The sequence below is a fragment of the Saccopteryx leptura genome, chromosome 7 (genome assembly GCF_036850995.1).
Source record: "Saccopteryx leptura isolate mSacLep1 chromosome 7, mSacLep1_pri_phased_curated, whole genome shotgun sequence".
Taxonomy (NCBI): Eukaryota; Metazoa; Chordata; class Mammalia; order Chiroptera; family Emballonuridae; genus Saccopteryx; species Saccopteryx leptura.
Window position 1 is genome coordinate 93,792,860 of NC_089509.1, and position 18,708 is coordinate 93,811,567.

The window sequence follows — 18,708 nt, forward strand, 5'->3', positions numbered from 1 at the left end:
AACAAGCAGCATCTGGCCTCAGTGTGCACCAGCCCTCTCACTAAGTGGTCCCAGGCCTGGCACTAGCAGCAGCCAGCCTTGGTTCGCAGCGTGGCCTCACCAGGGCACCTCCAAGCCCAGCACAAGGAGCAGTCATCTGCAGATCACTGTAGCTCATGCTGTAGCCCCGGGCAGAACACAGTTGTTGGCTGATTTGGGTCTGCACCTCCTGGGACGCCCCAAAGCCACTGCACCCAATGGACAGCTTTGGACAACATCGCAGCACAGCACCCAGCCACCTCCACGAGCGACACACTCAAGGGCGGACTTGGTGGGTACCGGAGCCATGCTGAAGTGAGTCCCACTCTATGGGGTGGGCCCCTGCACAGCTGATCCTCCATGGTGGTTGGAGGTCCATGGTCATTGGTCCGAAAAAAAAAAAAAAAAAGTCTGAAGAAACAAAGAAAAAGTGACAATCGCGTACATAGTTCAGGAAAATAAAACATCTTTTTACAGGGGAAATGTCTTTTGCATCAGGCTAGGCAGGTACTATTGCCAAATTCTGTCAAAAGCTGAGCCTATGAATATATGTCAAAAAGTAATTTAAAGAGATAGAAATTAGGCCCTGGCCGGTTGGCTCAGTGGTAGAGCGTCAGCCTGGCGTGCGGGGGACCCGGGTTCGATTCCTGGCCAGGGCACACAGGAGAAGCGCCCATCTGCTTCTCCACCCCTCCCCCTCTCCTTCCTCTCTGTCTCTCTCTTCCCCTCCCGCAGCCAAGGCTCCATTGGAGCAAAGATGGCCCGGGCGCTGGGGATGGCTCCTTGGCCTCTGCCTCAGGCGCTAGAGTGGCTCTGGTCGCAACAGAGCGATGCCCCAGAGGGGCAGAGCATCGCCCCCTGGTGGGCGTGCTGGGTGGATCCCGGTCGGTTGCATGCGGAAGTCTGTCTGACTGTCTCTCCCCGTTTCCAGCTTCAGAAAAATAATAATAATAAATAAATAAATAAATAAAGAGATAGAAATTAATGGCATGTAAGTATCTAATCAAAATGCTGTATACCTGAAGCAAATATAATATTGTAAGTGAGTTATATTAATAATTGAAAAATAAATAAGAATAAATGAGTTCCCCACAAGGTTTTCACTCTGCAGGAATAGTTTCTCATGTTCCCACAGCTAGCCAGTGACTTGCGCCTTTTCAAACCACTGGGCCAAGCATATGACACAAAAATCTAAGAAATGGCATAGACTTATGAGGCTAGATTCTGACCCTCTGTCTTCAAGCCTGGGCAAGCTCTTAAAAATTTCAGCTTGATGCAAGATGGATGGATGCCTTCTAGGCTGATTTCTGAAGACGGTGGCCTCTTCACTGTGTGTTTCGGGGCCAGCATTCTGGGAGTGCAGGGAGACCAGTCGGGAGTGTGCCGTCTCCTTCCTGTCGCCTCCGTGTCTCACATGCTCATGGGGTGTTTCTGTATCAGGACCTCATTAACTGGGTTCTCGCAATGTGCATACTTTTTTCTTGGAGCCACTATGCACTTTTTGAATGTATACCTGTGCAATAAAATGGAAAGAATATGAAGTTGGGAGACAGGCAAGACCAGATTTTAAGTCCTGAGCAAGTGGCCCCTGCCTTACTTTCCTCGTCTGAAAAATGGGAAAACACTGAACTCCTCAAGGAGGGATAATTAACACATGGAGACCATTTGACACTGTGCCTGGCACCCAGAAACTGCGAAGCTGCTTAGAAAGCAAGATACTGAGCTTGGAGCCAGACTGCCGGAGTTGGAGTGTTGTCTGTGTCACAGTTATGTGGCCTTGGGCGGGTCACTGCAACTCTGTAACTTCCTCATCCCTAAAATGAGAAGAATGAGAGCACCTGCTCTGTGGGGAGTTGTGAAGAAGGAACACATAAATACATAGACAGTATTAGGAATGGCGCCTGGCACACACTCAATAAAAATCTTAGCCATTCGCTAGAAATTAGCAAGTTGTTTCCTATCTCACGAGGTTGTTAGGAGGTTTATATAAAACAATCCATAAAAATACCTAGCCGAGTTTCTGGTTCATATTATATACCCAATCAGAGTTAGATATTACTTTGGTGATTATTACCACTATGATTATTGGCATTGTGCTATATATAGGTCTACAGTATAAGATTTTTACATTTCTACCAAGAATGATGTGTTTTGAGTAATTGGTTAGATGCTATTGTGAGTTGGCATAAACAGTATTTTCATCTGTCTGAGAAAAAGTGTAAACTGAAAAGGGTTATAATAATACAATGAAAGAAAACACAAGCCTGACCTGTGGTGGCGCAATGGATAAAGCATCGACCTAGAATGCTGAGGTCGCCGGTTCAAAACCCTGGGCTTGCCTGGTCAAGGCACATATGGGAGTTGATGCTTCCTGCTCCTCTCTCCCCCTTCTCTCTCTCTCTCTCCTCTCTAAAAAATTAATAAAAGAAAAATTGGGGGAAAAAAAGAAAGAAAACACAATATTTATTAGCCCTTCTTGAAATGTCTTACTTTTCTGCTTCCTGACTCAGATTTTCTGAGTTTTCAATGTCTTGCCATTTGAGTGAGTTAAAGATGTATTATTTGTTTCCTTCAGAATGATTTGAGTCAGTCCCCTGGTATTCAGCTAAATTGAACCCTGGCGTTTTGAAACAATGTCTGTTGACAAAAATATATTTGGCATCACCGGGGAATTTAAAACTACAGACAGTGTCATGATACCTCAAACTCAGGGTGACAGTAATGTTACGGAGTACAAATGTTGCTAAAAAGTTTTGTGCTGTCATTTCTATACTGAACATTGGGTCATGTTAGTGTCTACTTAGCAATGGCAGTAACAAAGATTAAACTATAGTTTTGCAAACAGGTGAAAATCAGTTCCCTCCCTTGCACCAGCCCCGAGGCGTCTCTGATTCTCACTCATTCTGGAACGTGTGGACTCACACAGGTTTTCTTCCAGTCTTGCCTAGATATTTCCAGTGCAGAAAATGCCCTAATGATGAAATTAAACTAAAACTCTAAGAATTCAGAAACTGAGTAGCCTGGGAGGAACATTTGGGGCTCTGGGTCTCCTCAACAACATTTTATTTTTCTGAGTACAGAAGTGACATGAGGAGGCCCTCAGTGCTGAACGACCAGACTTTGTCACCTTGCCCCAGTGTCAGGTTTTCAGAGGGCCTTTCAGAGGTCAAGGGAGGCACAAGTCTCTTCCATAAGAAACCAAACCAAACCAAAGAAAAAACAAAAATTAAAAAAAAAAAAGAAAGGAAGAAAGAAAAAAAAAGAAGACATGAAAAATAAATTTCAAAACAGGGTTACAAAATTTGTATTTTAAAAAGAATTTAGAAGAGTTTGAGAAAAACTGATGATACATACCTGGGAGCAAGATCTCAAATGCTCCTACATCGTATATTTAATGTCAATAAAGTAAACAATTCAACCCACACATACACAGTTAGTTTACTGTAATTACACCATTCCCAAGATGACTAAGATAGTTACTAGAAGATTTATTTTAAAGTATTGGTCCATAGTTTATGGTAGTAATGAGATCATGAGTTTTAAGTTGGACAGTGATATTGTCTTTCTTCAAACCTGCCAACACTTCTCTCTAACTATGGGTATAATCTGGTGCATTGAAGCTTTTTGTGACAGTGGGGACCCAGGCCAATGGCCCTGCCGTTGTTCCTCTTTGTAGGCTCTGGGTATTTGCACTAGGGAGGATCCAGCTTATAGAAGTGCCACTGCCTGACTTTTTAATGTCAACTTGCATCTGTGGTCAAGTGAAGGAATCGGCCCAAGAGTCTGCGCTGAACTGGCACGCTTACTTATGGCACCTGTTTTTGTTGGTCGGTCCCTTCATTTGTTTTCACCAGGTTTATGGCTTTGTTGCTCTTTGAGAAAATGAACCAGCATGGTCTACTTTGTTCTCAATGAATAATAGTCAAAATGCAGCCTAAAGAAGAATGACAAGTAAATGTCAATGGAGTCGATAGGCCCTGGGTAGGGGGCTGTGGAAAACATGGTAAGACTAAGTAGGAGGCAAAAACAAGTACATACATTTCTAAAGGAGATTGCTGATGGAGGCTCTGTCCATGAGAGAGGACCCCGCAGTGACACGAGGGTTTGGAGACTGACAAAAGCCTCCTGAGAGGAGCATGCGGTCAGAGTCTGGCCTGGCACTGGGCGGCGTTATTGCTCAAGCAGCACTCAGCTTGGTAGGAAGGCAGGAGGTTTCCAAACGGGTGGGGCGGCCATTCCCTTTGTTCCCGTACTTGACTAGTGGAGATTGTACGCTTCTTTGAAATGTTACTTGCAGATATCAGAAGAGGCTTTAATTTCTCCATTCTCCAGGGGAAGTCAGGAATGAGGAAATGGGAGGAAGGGGGAGAAAGAGAGAAAAACAGAGAGAGAAAGAAGGGAGAATAAGGTGGAATCTTGGCAGTTGGAACCAGGGAGCGAGGAAGGCTTGAGTTGGGGTGGAGGGATCCTGAAGCTTGGGAACTGGGTTTAAGCTACAGGGAGAGGGAAACAAGGAGGAATAGGGGAACCAACAGAGGCGGACTGAACTAAGGGTGGGCGCACTGGGCCTGTGCCCTGAGCCCCGACTTCTGAAGGGCCCCGCAAAACCCCAACTTTACACTTTTTTCTAGTGACACCAAGTACATAATATTTTTTATTTATTTTAAAATATGGCTAACGTGTATTTTTATTTTCCGTCTCTCTTTTTTTTAAAGAGGGCTAATATTTTCTTCTGCACCCGTGGCCTCAACCAACCTTAATCCGCCTTTGAGTACCAACCAGCTGGCCTTAAAATGAGGAAAGAGAGGTCCCGCTGAATGACCCCATGGAGAAGGACTCATGGAAAGGTCTGAGGCTTATTTAAAAGAACAGTTTATCAGATTGCACAGTAGGACGGCCAAGTGGGATGGCAGGGGTACCAAGAGGGCTTAAGACTTGGGGCCCAGATGCTATCTCCGGCTTCTCACTCCAAACTTTTAAGATGCACTGATAGGCCCTGGTCGGTTGGCTCAGTGGTAGAGTGTCGGCCTAGCGTGCAGGAGTCCCGGGTTCGATTCCCGGCCAGGGCACACAGGAGAGGTGCCCATCTGCTTCTCCACCCCTCCCCCTCTCCTTCCTCTCTTTCTCTCTCTTCCCCTCCCGCAGCCGAGGCTCCATTGGAGCAAAAGATGGCCCGGGCACTGAGGATGGCTCCGTGGCCTCTGCCCCAGGCGCTAGAGTGGCTCTGGTCACAACAGAGCGACGCCCCGGATGGGCAGAGCATCGCCCCCTGGTGGGTGTGCAGGGTGGATCCTGGTGGGGCGCATGCAGGAGTCTGTCTGACTGCCTCTCCATTTCCAGCTTCAGAAAAATGCAGAAAATAAAATAAATAAATAAATTTAAAAAGATGCACTGATAAATAAGTTAGTTGATGAGAGGTTTAGAAATCTTAGGATACATCTAGTTTAGGCTTTACACAGGAGCCAAGGACCTCAGTTAGTGTCAGTTTTGATGGTTCTCCAGTGTTTCCTATTTCTCCCAGAATATAATCTGAAGTCCTTTGCAAGGCCTGCAGGGTGTTTTGGACCCAGGCGTACCCCGCTTTCTCTTCTGTCCTCATCTCCTCTTATCCCCCTCAAACACTCTTCCAGAAATCTGGCTTTTTGCTTTCCGCTATTGCAAAGAACCAACCTCCTCTTTCCGGCCTTTGCACTCACTGTTTTCAGCTACTGAAGGGCTCACACCCTTGCTTCATATGGACCGTTTTCTCTGCCCCTGTATTCATGTGTAAGGCTGCCATACAGAGCACCACAGACTCGGTGGCTTAAACAACCAAATTAACTTTCTCACAATTCCGGAGCCTGGAAGTCCAGGATCAAGGTGCCGGCAGGATTAGTTGCCCCTGAGGGCCGTGAGGGAAGGATCTGTCCCAGGGTGCTCTCCTTGGCTTATAGATAGCCATCTGCTCCGGTCCCTCTATGTGTCTGGGTCTAAACTTCCTAAAAGGACACCAATCATAATGGATTAGGGATCACCCTAATGACCTCATTTTAGTTCATTACCACTGTAAAGACCCTATCTCCAAATAGGGGCACATTTGGAGGTACTTGAGTTTGGACTTCAACATATAAGTTGGGAAATTGGGGGGGGGGGCACATAACAGCCTCCTATCAGAGCAGACTCCCTGCTACATTCAAAATAGTGTTCTTATGAACTGACACACATTTATTCTTTATTTTTTGAAACCTCTCTTTACTTAAATGTCAACCCTAGAGGGCCCAATGTTTTGCTTTGTTGACTGATGTATAGCCAGCACCTGACTCACCGCCCAGAGAGGAGCCGGCCCTCAGTAAATATTCATGAATGGATGAATACATATTATGAAGCCATTACAAATTATTCTGTGCAAAAGCAATGACAGAGAATAATGTTCCAGGCATATTGGTTTTTGTTTTTGTTTTTGTTTTTTTAAAATATAACAAGATTTATTTAATTTTAGTGTTTTTGTTTTTGTTTTCCTTACAGGGACAGAGAGAGAGTCAGAGAGAGGGATAGACAGGGACAGACAGACAGGAACGGAGAGAGATGAGAAGCATCAAATCATCAGTTTTTCGTTGCGACACCTTAGTTGTTCATTGATTGCTTTCTCATATGTGCCTTGACTGTGGGCCTTCAGCAGACCGAGTAACCCTTTGCTTGAGCCAGAGACCTTGGGTCCAAGCTGGTGAGCCTTGCTCAAACCAGATGAGCCCGCACTCAAGCTGGTGACCTCGGGGTCTCGAACCTGGATCCTCTGCATCCCAGTCCAACGCTCTGTCCACTGTGCCACTGCCTGGTCAAGCCCAGGCATATTGTTTTTTGTTTGTTTGTTTGTTTGTTTTAAAGATTTTATTTATTCATTATAGAGAAGGGGGAGAGAGAGAGAAAGAGAGAGAAGGGGGGTGGAACAGAAAGCATCAACTCCCATATGTGCCTTGACCAGGCAAGCCCAGGGTTTTGAACCGGCGACCTCAGCTTTTCCAGGTTGACACTTTATCCTCTGCGCCACCACAGGTCAGGCAAGGCATATTGTTTTTAAAAAGCACAGTTTTTTAAAAAAAACTGTGTGTGTAGCATTGTTTCATTTTGAAATCATATGCATATCATTTGTCTTTATTAAAATAAAGCTTGGAGAGATAGCCCACAGGATGGCTCTTGGAGTAGGATTTTTATTTATTCCCATTTCTCTTGTTTATGTTTCTTCCCTAAGAGGAAAAAGACAGAACAACTTATTAAAAGTTATTAGAAGATATTTTGTCATAACTTTTAACTGGCTGGTAGGTGAGAAAAAAAAATACATGACATATCTTTTCCAGTGGGGATGGTGGGGGACAGTGGGGACACAGCAAGTGGGCGACTTCTCAGAGGCCGGTGGTCGAGAGCACAGCCAGATGGCTTCAAGCCCTCACTCGCCCCTCTCTCCACGGGTCATCTCGGGCATTTCTGTCACGCCCCTGAGTCTCAGCTGCCCATCTGTAGAAGGGGGCAGTAATGGCACACCCATGACTTCGTTCTTTCTGTCATCTCTGGAGCAGACTGGAATTTGATTCTTTTGATCTCGATGAACTAAAGTTTCAGGACGTAAAGAGTGCGAGACCAGCCTAAAGACATGGATCTCCTTTGATTTTCTTTTTTTTAAGGGCAGGCCAAGCAACATCCAGATGCCCCTCGCACAGCTCTGGGCACAAGGCTGGACTGAGGGGCGGTGGGGAGTAAGGCACGGGCAAAAGGTGCCAGACTCCAGGGGGCACTAGAAGACTCAGTCATCAAGATCAATACTATTGGCCCTGGCCGGTTGGCTCAGCGGTAGAGCGTCGGCCTGGCGCGCGGGGGACCCGGGTTCGATTCCCGGCCAGGGCACATAGGCGAGGTGCCCATTTGCTTCTCCACCCCCCCCCTTCCTCTCTGTCTCTCTCTTCCCCTCCCGCAGCCAAGGCTCCATTGGAGCAAAGATGGCCCGGGCGCTGGGGATGGCTCCTTGGCCTCTGCCCCAGGCGCTAGAGTGGCTCTGGTCCCGGCAGAGCGATGCCCCGAAGGGGCAGAGCATCGCCCCCTGGTGGGCAGAGCGTCGCCCCCTGGTGGGCGTGCCGGGTGGATCCCGGTCGGGCGCATGCGGGAGTCTGTCTGACTGTCTCTCCTCGTTTCCAGCTTCAGAAAAATACAAAAAAAAAAAAAAAAAAAGATCAATACTATTTAATGGACGATTTTTTAAGATAAAAATTATGTAAAAATTTATAATGAACAAAATAGTAACAATTTAAATAAAGATAAGCTGTGGATTACTGATTTCTCCTTTGCCTCAGGCTCCATGAGGGCTCAGCAGGCACTGGCACCGAATGGAGCCCACAGCCTGAAGGTAGGAAACCTTCAGTTATCCAAGTCATTATTAATTGCTATTTAATTATAATTATCCAAATCACCCTGAGCCTCAGAACCGGCGTGGCTCACTCTGTGAGCGTTTGTCCTTCAGTCAAGGTCCTGAAAGGGTACCAGTGGGAAGGTGTATTTTCCCCACTCTGCTCATTTCTATTTCCCCTGCGGACACCTAATCACAACCGCTACCTAATCACAGCCTTCCTACCTCTTTGAGGGCTCTCAGGGGCAAGTTTCTCCCTGGTCTTTTATAGAAACATGAAATGCCAGCAAAGCGTGATTCCTACCTAAAAGAGCACTGAGCAGACTTTGCAGAAGTTACAGGCTCCTCCCCTGATACTTCTGAGGAAGGGCACACTGACCTTGACATACCTGCTTCAGAAACGGGCAGCAGCCATCAGTGTGGTCATTCCGTCTTCCCAGGAGGAGGGAAAATCCTTACGTGATGAGGTCAGCTGGGTTCCCCCTGGAGAATTTTCCCAGGGGGCTTTATATTCCTGTATATGGGCTTTTTGTGGGTGTTATTGTAGTTTATGCATGTAAAATGCTTCACAGTGCACGTTCAGGTGCAAACAGCTGGTTTACAGTAGCAAAGATAACACTTAAAGCGTGGCTTTTACACAGTGGTTTTATTTTACACAGGACAACTCATTTGCTGATACCATCAATTCTAAGTTGCTCTATTAAAGTTATAACTAGAAAAATGTACTGTTCTTAGTGTAGATTTTAGAAAATTTTGGCTCTTTTCAGAAGGTTTTTGTTTTTTTTTCTGAAGCTAGAAACGGGGAGAGACTGTCAGACTCCCGCATGCGCCCGACCGGGATCCACCCGGCACGCCCACCAGGGGGCGATGCTCTGCCCCTCCGGGGCGTCGCTCTGCCGCGACCAGAGCCACTCTAGCGCCTGGGGCAGAGGCCAAGGAGCCATCCCCAGCGTCCGGGCCATCTTTGCTCCAATGGAGCCTTGGCTGTGGGAGGGGAAGAGAGAGACAGAGAGGAAGGAGGGGGTGGGGATGGAGAAGCAAATGGGCGCTTCTCCCATGTGCCCTGGCCGGGAATCGAACCCGGGTCCCCGGCACGCCAGGCCGACGCTCTACCACTGAGCCAACCGGCCAGGGCCTCTTTTCAGAAGTTTGATGTAACATAAATGTTATTTTCAAACATGTAAGTTGAAACATCATAAAATAAACATAAGCTATGGCAAATTTGTTTCTGAAAGCAACTGCAGAAATATGTGTTCTTTCTAGCTCCTAAAAAACTTAGAGACCTGGCCCTGGCCAGTTGGCTCAGTGGTAGAGCGTCGGCCTGGCGTGCGGAAGTCCCTGGTTCGATTCCTGGCCAGGGCACACAGGAGAGGCGCCCATCTGCTTCTCCACCCCTCCCCCTCTCCTTCCTCTCTGTCTCTTTCTTCCCCTCCTGCAGCCGAGGCTCCATTGGAGCAAAGATGGCCCGGGCGCTGGGGATGGCTCCTTGGCCTCTGCCCCAGGCGCTAGAGTGGCTCTGGTCACTACAGAGCGACGCCCCGGAGGGGCAGAGCATCGCCCCCTGGTGGGCGTGCCGGGTGGATCCCAGTCGGGCGCATGCGGGAGTCTGTCTGACTGCCTGTCTCCCTGTTTCCAGCTTCAGAAAAATACAAAAAAAATTAAAAATTAAAAAATAAAAATAAAAAACTCAGAGACCAAGGGGAAAGGGGGTCATTTGGATGCCAGGTAGTGCATATGACTTAGATTTTATTACATTAAGCTTAGCATAACCTCGTAAGGTGACATACTGACTGAACAGTGAAGAAACTGGCTTTGAGCGTTATTCATTTATTTATTTACTTATTTTTAATAGAAGGAATGTTGCTTACCACACTTTTCCCTTTTCAGATTCACATGTATACCAGAGAAGTGAAACACACCAGGATTCCACATCTATGCCCAGTAAGCAGTCTGACTGCTCTGAGACCACCGGCCTGTGAGGGAAGTCCCACATGGCCCAGCTTCCTCAGCCAGGCACTGGGCATGTGCGTGAAGAAGCCAGCATGGACTCAGGAGACGGGGCATGGAGAAGAGCTGAGAAACCCAGCTGACATCCGGAATTGACACTCCAGATGGCTGGCCCCATGTGAGCCATCTGGGCCATGTCCAGCTGCTAGATCCACTCTAGCTGGGGCGCCAGTCATCCTGGAGCAGAGATGGATGGTCCCCAACGCGCCCTGCCTGTTTCCTGACCCACAAAATTGCGAGCATTATATCTAAATTTTATTTATTTATTTATTTTTATTTATTTTTTTCTTTCTGAAGCTGGAAACGGGGAGAGACAGCCAGACAGACTCCCACATGCGCCCGACCCGGATCCACCTGGCACGCCCACCAGGGTCGACGCTCCGCCACGACCAGAGCCACTCCAGCGCCTGGGGCAGAGGTCAAGGAGCCATCCTCAGCGCCCGGGCCATCCCCGCTCCAATGGAGCCCCGGCCGCGGGAGGGGAAAAGAGAGACAGAGAGGAAGGAGGGGGTGGGGGTGGAGAAGCAAATGGGCGCCTCTCCCATGTGCCCTGGCCGGGAATCGAACCCAGGTCCCCCGCACGCCAGGCCGACGCTCCACCGCTGAGCCAACCGGCCAGGGCCAAAATTGCGAGCATTATAAAGGGGCTGTTTAAAATAAATGCGATGGGGCACCGATACCGAAAGTGGAGGCACAAACATGTTATAAAGAATGCTGAAAAATAAAAATAAGGAATAGGTATAACAGTTCTCAAATTCTGATTGTCGGTACTCTCAATTCAACTTTTTAATTTATTTGTCCATTCATTCAAGAAAATATATTGACACAGCTGCAAGCCAGACATTATATAGTTAGTGCTGGGATGCAAGTACATACATACATGCAGGCATACATACATACATAAAATAGCTGTGTCCTCGAGGAGTGTCTAGTTCATGGGGGTGTCAAACAAGTAAACAGTTACCATGCAATCTGATATAAGGCTGCTCTATCGTAAGGGTTTGCAGATAAAGTAATTGCACTGAAGATGCAGAATCTCCCAGCCTTGAGGGAGTCAGAGAAGCATTGCAGAGGAGGCTCTGCTTGAGATAAGCCTCAAAGAACAAGAGGTTTACCAGATGGCCAAGGTGGGGTGGCGCTAACACTTAGGCTACAAAGAAGAGGGTAGTCTAGATTTGGATATTGGCTTTAGCTGCTCCTCAGGTCTCAATTTTTCTGTTTTTCCTAGGCAAAGCACTGATTGCATAACTAATATTTTAGAGGAGTACTCTATTTTATCTGTGAAGTAGGTACGACTGAGAAGAAACAACTCATGAATGTGGACAATGACTCAACCTCAGCTCATTAAATGAGCACCCTACAGAAGCATGGCTGCCTTCACCAGGGAGCCAAGGCCCAGCAACACCCCTCCGCCTCCCCCCAAGGCAAACTAAATTATTGGTTTGTTTTTAAAGGCATGATTTCTATTCAAATGTGACTTTTTATAATTTTTCAATTACAGTTACATTCACTATTCTGTATTAGTTTCAGGTGTCAAATGTGACTCTTAAGACAGGTTTCCTGGCCCCCACATCCATCCAGTTTGCTGTCCTAATCCCTTCTGATAGAACAATGCTACAGGTACCTCAGGGTGGATGCGATGCTGGGAGGGTAAAAACACATCTGTCTCCACAACAGGGTAATAGAATCATCATGAGGAAAAGATTGTGTCCTGAGATCTATGAGCTTTGTTTCTAGGGGACAGACTTGGTTAAAAGGATTCCTTCAAACTTTTCCCTGCTGTCAAGTTCAGTGAAACTCTTACAGCATTTCTAACATCAGGTTAATGTGAGGAGGCTCCCATTGAAAAGGCTCCTAGAAAAACTGAGGGGAACATGTTAAATGCTTGCAAGAAAAAATGGTTCTAACTTCAGTAAGGCAATTTGGCCAAGGACTCCATTTTAAGAGAGTACAATTTGACACATCTTAAAAGTACCAAGATATCACACCAATGGAAAGAGTGAAACAAAAAGGCTGGGGTGGGGAAAGGAGCATGGACATGGCTGGGGAGAAATAAAACACTTGAAAGCATTTGGCCCTGGCTGAGTGGTTCAGTGGATAGAGTGTAGTCCTGGTGGATTGAGGTTGCAGGTTCAATCCCTGATCAGGGAGTGTATGAGAAGCAATCAATGAGTGTACATCTAAGTGGAACAATGATTTGATGCTTCTCTCTCACATCCTCTCTCTTTCTCTGTTCCTTTCTTTCTCTCTCTCTCTCTCTCTCTCAGATCAGTGGAAACATGAAAATGTTAAAAAATCATTTAATGTGTTTATTTATACTCTGCCTCGTTCCAAAGTGAATTTGGCAGTGAGTTGATTTCCTGGATAAGTGCAGAGGGTAGCTTTCTTATGAAACTAGTTAAGTGCAGACCATCTGCTGTGACATCTTTAGAGCTGAGAGTAGAGCTGACATCTTTTTTAGAAAACTGGGAGTCTGAACAGAGCACTTCCAGAAGAGGAAAGCTCTTTCACCCTAATGTGGAGGTAACCTGAGGAAGTACTGGCGGTGGGCTGAGAAAGATTTTAGATTTCCTATAGCACTTAGACAAATGGAACTAGAAGCAGCTAAAGCATTAACCAGTAGAGAAGAGTGAAGAGCCCAGGAAGGCAAAACCAAACACCTAGTATCAATACTGCAGGCCTTTAAGACCTTATCTCTTAAAATGCCCTGGGGTTTAGGACTGTGATCACAGTTGACATTTGGGGCTGGGACTGATCTGTCCAATAAGCATTAACTTCCCTGATGGTATGGCAAAATGACATCCTTATTATTATCTTTTTCAGAGCATCATATCAAATAAACTGACATTCTCATCTCAACTGACTCACTTGTCCGAAAGAAACCAGCATACTATGAGAAGAGAGAAGGTGGAAGAAGAGTTCAGAAAGTGTGAAAAGAGACAGATGGAAAAGGCACCAGAGTTTACTAAAATAAATATCAGCATCATCAAATGCCATAGTTACTAAAGAATCTGGATTGTAATTTTCTGAAGTTGGGAATGAGAGTTGTTCCACATCAAATCAGGTATAGCAATTCTTCGCATTTTTGTCCCCATATGCCTTTGAGAATATGATGATTATGATAGACTCTGCCCTGAAAAACTGCATATTACTTACACACAAAATCCTGTTCTATAAGAGCCAAGTTTTAATACTCAAGATGGAACCCTATTAGTCATAACACACCTAGAATGTGTGTGTAATCCTGATCACTTGATTTCCATAAAAGGTTTCTAGCAGCTAACCTAGTTTTTCTATACCTTAAGCCTCTCTCCACTTTTTGTGTCCTGTTAGCTTAATAAAAGATCATTACACATCTGCTCATATATGTTTTTTATATATGCTGGCAAAGGGCTATGAAATTTTATCATGATTATTTAAAGTTGAAACTTTCCTTATCTTTCCTCACACATTTTGGCATAGGGTGTTGTTTACCTTCCAATACAAAGTGCTCCCTTCTGCATTATGGTTACTTTTTTTTTTGTATTTTTCTGAAGTGAGAAGCAGGGAGGCAGAGAGACAGACTCCTACATGCGCTCAACTGGGATCCACCCAGAAAGCCCACCAGGGGTGATACTCTGCCCATCTGGGGCATTGCTTTGTTGCAACCAGAGCCATTCTAGCTCCTGAGGCGGAGGCCATGGAGCCATCCTCAGTGCCCGGGCCAACTTTGCTCCAATGGAGCCTTGACTGCAGGAGGGGAAAAGGGAGATAGAAAGGAGAGGGGGAGGGGTGGAGAAGCAGTTGGATGCATCTCCTGTGTGCCCTGGCCAGGAATCAAACCCGGGACTTCCACACACTGGGCCGAGGCTCTACAACTGAGCCAACCCACCAGGGCTATGATTACATTTTTTGAGCCTCTCTTGCAGTGGGTTGTGGCCATGTAACTAAGCTGTAAGCCAGTAATATGTAAGCACTGGGTTATGTAGATCTTCTGAAAAAGCTCCCTTTTCTTCTGCCCTGCTGTCTGGATAAAGATACAATAGCTGGAGACTAATAGCTACCTTGGGCTACGAGTTTGAGATATGATGGGCAGCACTGTCTGTTGACCCTTCTAGAAGTTAAAGTTCATGAGAACAGGCACCTTGTTTATCTTGGTCAAAGCAACATCCCCAGCACCTAAAAAGTGGGGGGTAAGGGCTTAGATGGTGAATGGGAATTGAATGAATAAAATGAATGAATGAATGAATGAATTCACTCTAGACCATGTGAAACCTTGATCATAGAGTTTTCCCAGTGAATATTCAGCTACAGTAGGCAGGTAAATGCAAGGTTTCAGTTTCTTTTTTTCCTTCTTTCTTTTTTTCTTCTTTTCCAAGTGAGAGAAGGGGAGATAGAGAGAGAGCCTCCTGCATGCGTCCCGACCAGGATCCATACGGCAACTCCATCTGGTGCAACGCTCTGCCCATCTGAGGCCATGCTTGCAACTGAGCTCTTATTAGCACCTGAGGCAGAGGCTCCACAGAGCCGTCCTTAATGTCTGGGTGATGTGCTCAAAGCAATCAAGCCATGGCTGCAGGAGGAAGGGAGAGAGAAAAAGAGAGAAGGGGGAGGGGGAGAGGTGGAGAAGCAGATGGTCACTTCTTCTGTGTACCCTGACCAGGAATCAAACCTGGACATCCACACCACCAGGCTGATGTTCTACCAGTGAGCCAACAGGCCAGGGCCAGTTTTCAATGTCTATCACAAAATCAAACCCTTGCTTAATTCAAATCACATTACTTTTATTAGCTTCCCTTTGCTTTCCTAGACTTGCCATTGTTAGAGAAGGAGAGGGCTTTCCAATGTCCTCTTCAAACAAAATATTTTCAATTCTATTTTCCTGATAATTCTTCCCAATACTTTTCTACTTAGCAAGTTTAAATTTAAAAAATTTTTAAGGTCATGTGTCATGGTCCAGCCACGACAAGTCTATTCCGGGGTCTCGAATGGGAAAAGGTATGAAATTGAATAAATGAAAGACAGAGACTTAAAGATATATACATACAGATGGGTTTGGGAAGATGACACAGCGAACAGTCTCTACCAGGGGTCCCCAAACTTTTTACACAGGGGGCCAGTTCACTGTCTCTCAGACCGTTGGAGGGCTGGACTATAAAAAAAACTATGAACAAATTCCTATGCACACTGCACATATCTTATTTTAAAGTAGAAAAACAAAACGGGAACAAATACAATATTTAAAATAAAGAACAAGTAAATTTAAATCAACAAACTGACCAATATTTCAATGGGAACTATGCTCCTCTCACTGACCACCAATGAAAGAGGTACCCTTCCAGAAGTGCGGCGGGGGCCGGATAAATGGCCTCAGGGGGCCGCATGTGGCCCGCGGGGCCGTAGTTTGGGGACCCCTGGTCTCTACTGTTCCTGAGCCAATGCAATGGCGGCCCCCAGAAGCATATCAGTCTTTATTCAGGGAAAAAACGTGGTCCATTAGCAATTCAATTAGTTTCTAAGGCAACTCAAAGACAACCCCACCATACCATTCAAATCTAACTTTACACCAATAAGAAACTAGCTCCCAGCCTCTTCCAGAGAACATGGGTAGGACAAGCAAGAATCAGGTATAGCTCTTTGTTAACTAGGCAAGTGAGGTAGGGGGTTAGGCCCAGCACCTCTGTCCCCTAGATATCCAGATTGCAAAAATACCCTGTTTATATTTTGGTCCTCAACAATCATGCATATTTATTTGTGTGTCTTTCTGTTAAATGCAGGCATTATTTTCTAACTTAATCTTAGATGTTGTCAGAAGTCTACAAGAATTATCTAAAATGGTATCTAATGACATTCCTGGGACTTCAGATATTGCTATTATTATTATTATTAAATATAGACACTAGGTCCTAAGGGTTTAACTAGACTGTGTTTACTAAAACTGAACTTCATCAAATCCTTTTCCATTCCCCTATGGTTTCGCACATTTCAATATATTGCCTATTTTTGGCATCAATTTTACTTATATCTTTTAAGCTATTAAATATTGATCATCTTTTTCCTGATTTTTAAGGTGACTTCTTCCTTTTGCTATCTTTTTAATAAAGGGGAACTCTCTATGGTCCTTTTTTTTTTTTTTTGCCACCTTATATATTTAAAGGGTTTGTAAATATTCACACTTTTTCCAATTACATGTCATTTAATTTTTTTAATTTTACTTTTCAATTACAGTTTATATTCAATATTATTTTGCATAAGTTTCAAGTGTACAGCATATATAATGGTTAGACCATGTCATTTTCTTCATAATTTTTTTCTTTACGCTTCTCCAAAAGTTGTTGCTATTTCTTTTACCTATTTGGGGGAACTAGCCTCATCTTCTACTTTTGTGAAATATCTTGGTTTTTGCACAAAATTTACCCACTTTTGAGGGAAGATATAATTTGATTTATGTTAGGTATAGACTTCTCTACACATTACTTTCTCTTTCCAGAGTAGCTTTCCAAATAGAAGCAAGCCTACTGAAATAAGGAAAAATAGAGGTCATGAGATAGCTCTTCCTAAATCTCACCTCAACCTGGAATGTCTCCATAGCCACACGGGTCGTTTCTCCCTTCTTGGTTTTCTATTAGCCCAAAGCTAATCTATCCCTGCTCTGGAGCGTGTCCACTTCTGCCTACTTGGGGGCTTTGCTTAGTGTATTCTCCCTTTCCCTCTACCTTCCAACTGTTGTTTTGTCATTGTTGTTTCTCCACAGGCTCTTACTCTTAAACATACAAACATGCCTACATTTTTTTCCTTCTCAAAACAAAAAATCCTAACAATGTATCTTTCTGCATGCCTAGCCCAAATTATTAAAATGTTCTTTAAACTTCCTAAAATATTAATATTAATTCTGTAGCTTTTGGCACGTTACAACAGCAGAAGTGATTCCCACCCTTATGGAGCTAAACTGATCAGCCATTTTTGATAACACTCAGGTTCTTTAACTTCCACTTGCAGGCTTCACTTAAATGCCACTTAAATCTCCCTATTCTCTAAGTCTCCTTTTTTTCTTTCAATCATACATATCTTCCCAAAGAAATTACTTCTGTACACTTTCTATATAGTCTAATGACAATATAATTTTAAAAGATTTCATTTAACAGCTTTATTTTACATAGGATGCTTCATTTACTATAAAACCATAGGTTCCAAGTTGCTCCATGAAAATAATCACACACAAAAAAAACTGATATTCTTAGCATGTCAATTTTAAAAATTTCTCGAATTACTTTTTTTTTTTTTTTTTTTTTCTGTATTTTTCTGAAGCCGGAAACGGGGAGAGACAGTCAGACAGACTCCCGCATGCGCCCGACAGGATCCACTCGGCACGCCCACCAGGGGGCGACGCTCTGCCCACCAGGGGGCGATGCTCTGCCCCTCTGGGGCGTCGCTCTGTTGCGACCAGAGCCACTCTAGCGCCTGGGGCAGAGGCCAAGGAGCCATCCCCAGTGCCCGGGCCATCTTTTGCTCCAATGGAGCCTCGGCTGCGGGAGGGGAAGAGAGAGACAGAGAGGAAGGAGAGGGGGAGGGGTGGAGAAGCAGATGGGCGCTTCTCCTGTGTGCCCTGGCCGGGAATCGAACCCGGGACTTCTGCACGCCAGGCCGACGCTCTACCACTGAGCTAACCGGCCAGGGCTCGAATTACTTTTTTTTTTTAGTTCAACAGTTCAATCCATTTTTCAAAGAGACTGCACCTCTTAAAATGATCCTCTTCTTATCTGTTTCACGAAAACATCCTTATTTTTTAGGCAGTTGGTGTCTTACTATGAAGAAAGGTGCAGCAAATCCAGACCCAAAGAACAGTGTCATCATGGCTTGTAACCGCCACTTATTTTCCACTGAAAATGGCAGATTCTTCCCTGGGCCCTCCTCATAGTGGCTCCTACGGACCACAGAGGTTGTGAACCTCCGAATGCTCTGTCCCAACATTGTGCTGTTGGAAGCCTTGCAAAAAATGGCAATATCACACCAACTCCTTTTTTGCACAATCTTGTTCCCTTCCTTGCAAGAATCAAAATCCCTAATTACTTTTTAAATTTTGATTTAATGTCTTCTATTTTCAAAAATGTTAGTATATCATTTAAAAAAAAAAACTTAGCCAAAAGAGATGGATATTCAACTTTCAACCCAAGAGCTCCGTTTCCATGTTCCACTTAGAGCCAAAACTGATCTTCCTCCACATACGTGTTCCTCTCCCTGCATTCTCTGTCCAGGAGAAAGTCACTGCTATCAACCCAGTGCCCCAGACCAGAACCCTGGCAGCCATTTTGCCTCCCCTCTTCACTTCT

General features: G+C 45.1%; 1 pseudogene; it reads right to left on the reverse strand.

Annotated features, from left to right (window-relative positions):
- Window positions 1-18,157: 18,157 nt before the first annotated feature.
- On the reverse strand, window positions 18,158-18,416 carry LOC136378712 (cytochrome c oxidase subunit 7C, mitochondrial pseudogene; annotated as a pseudogene).
- Between the last annotated feature and the right edge of the window lie 292 nt (window positions 18,417-18,708).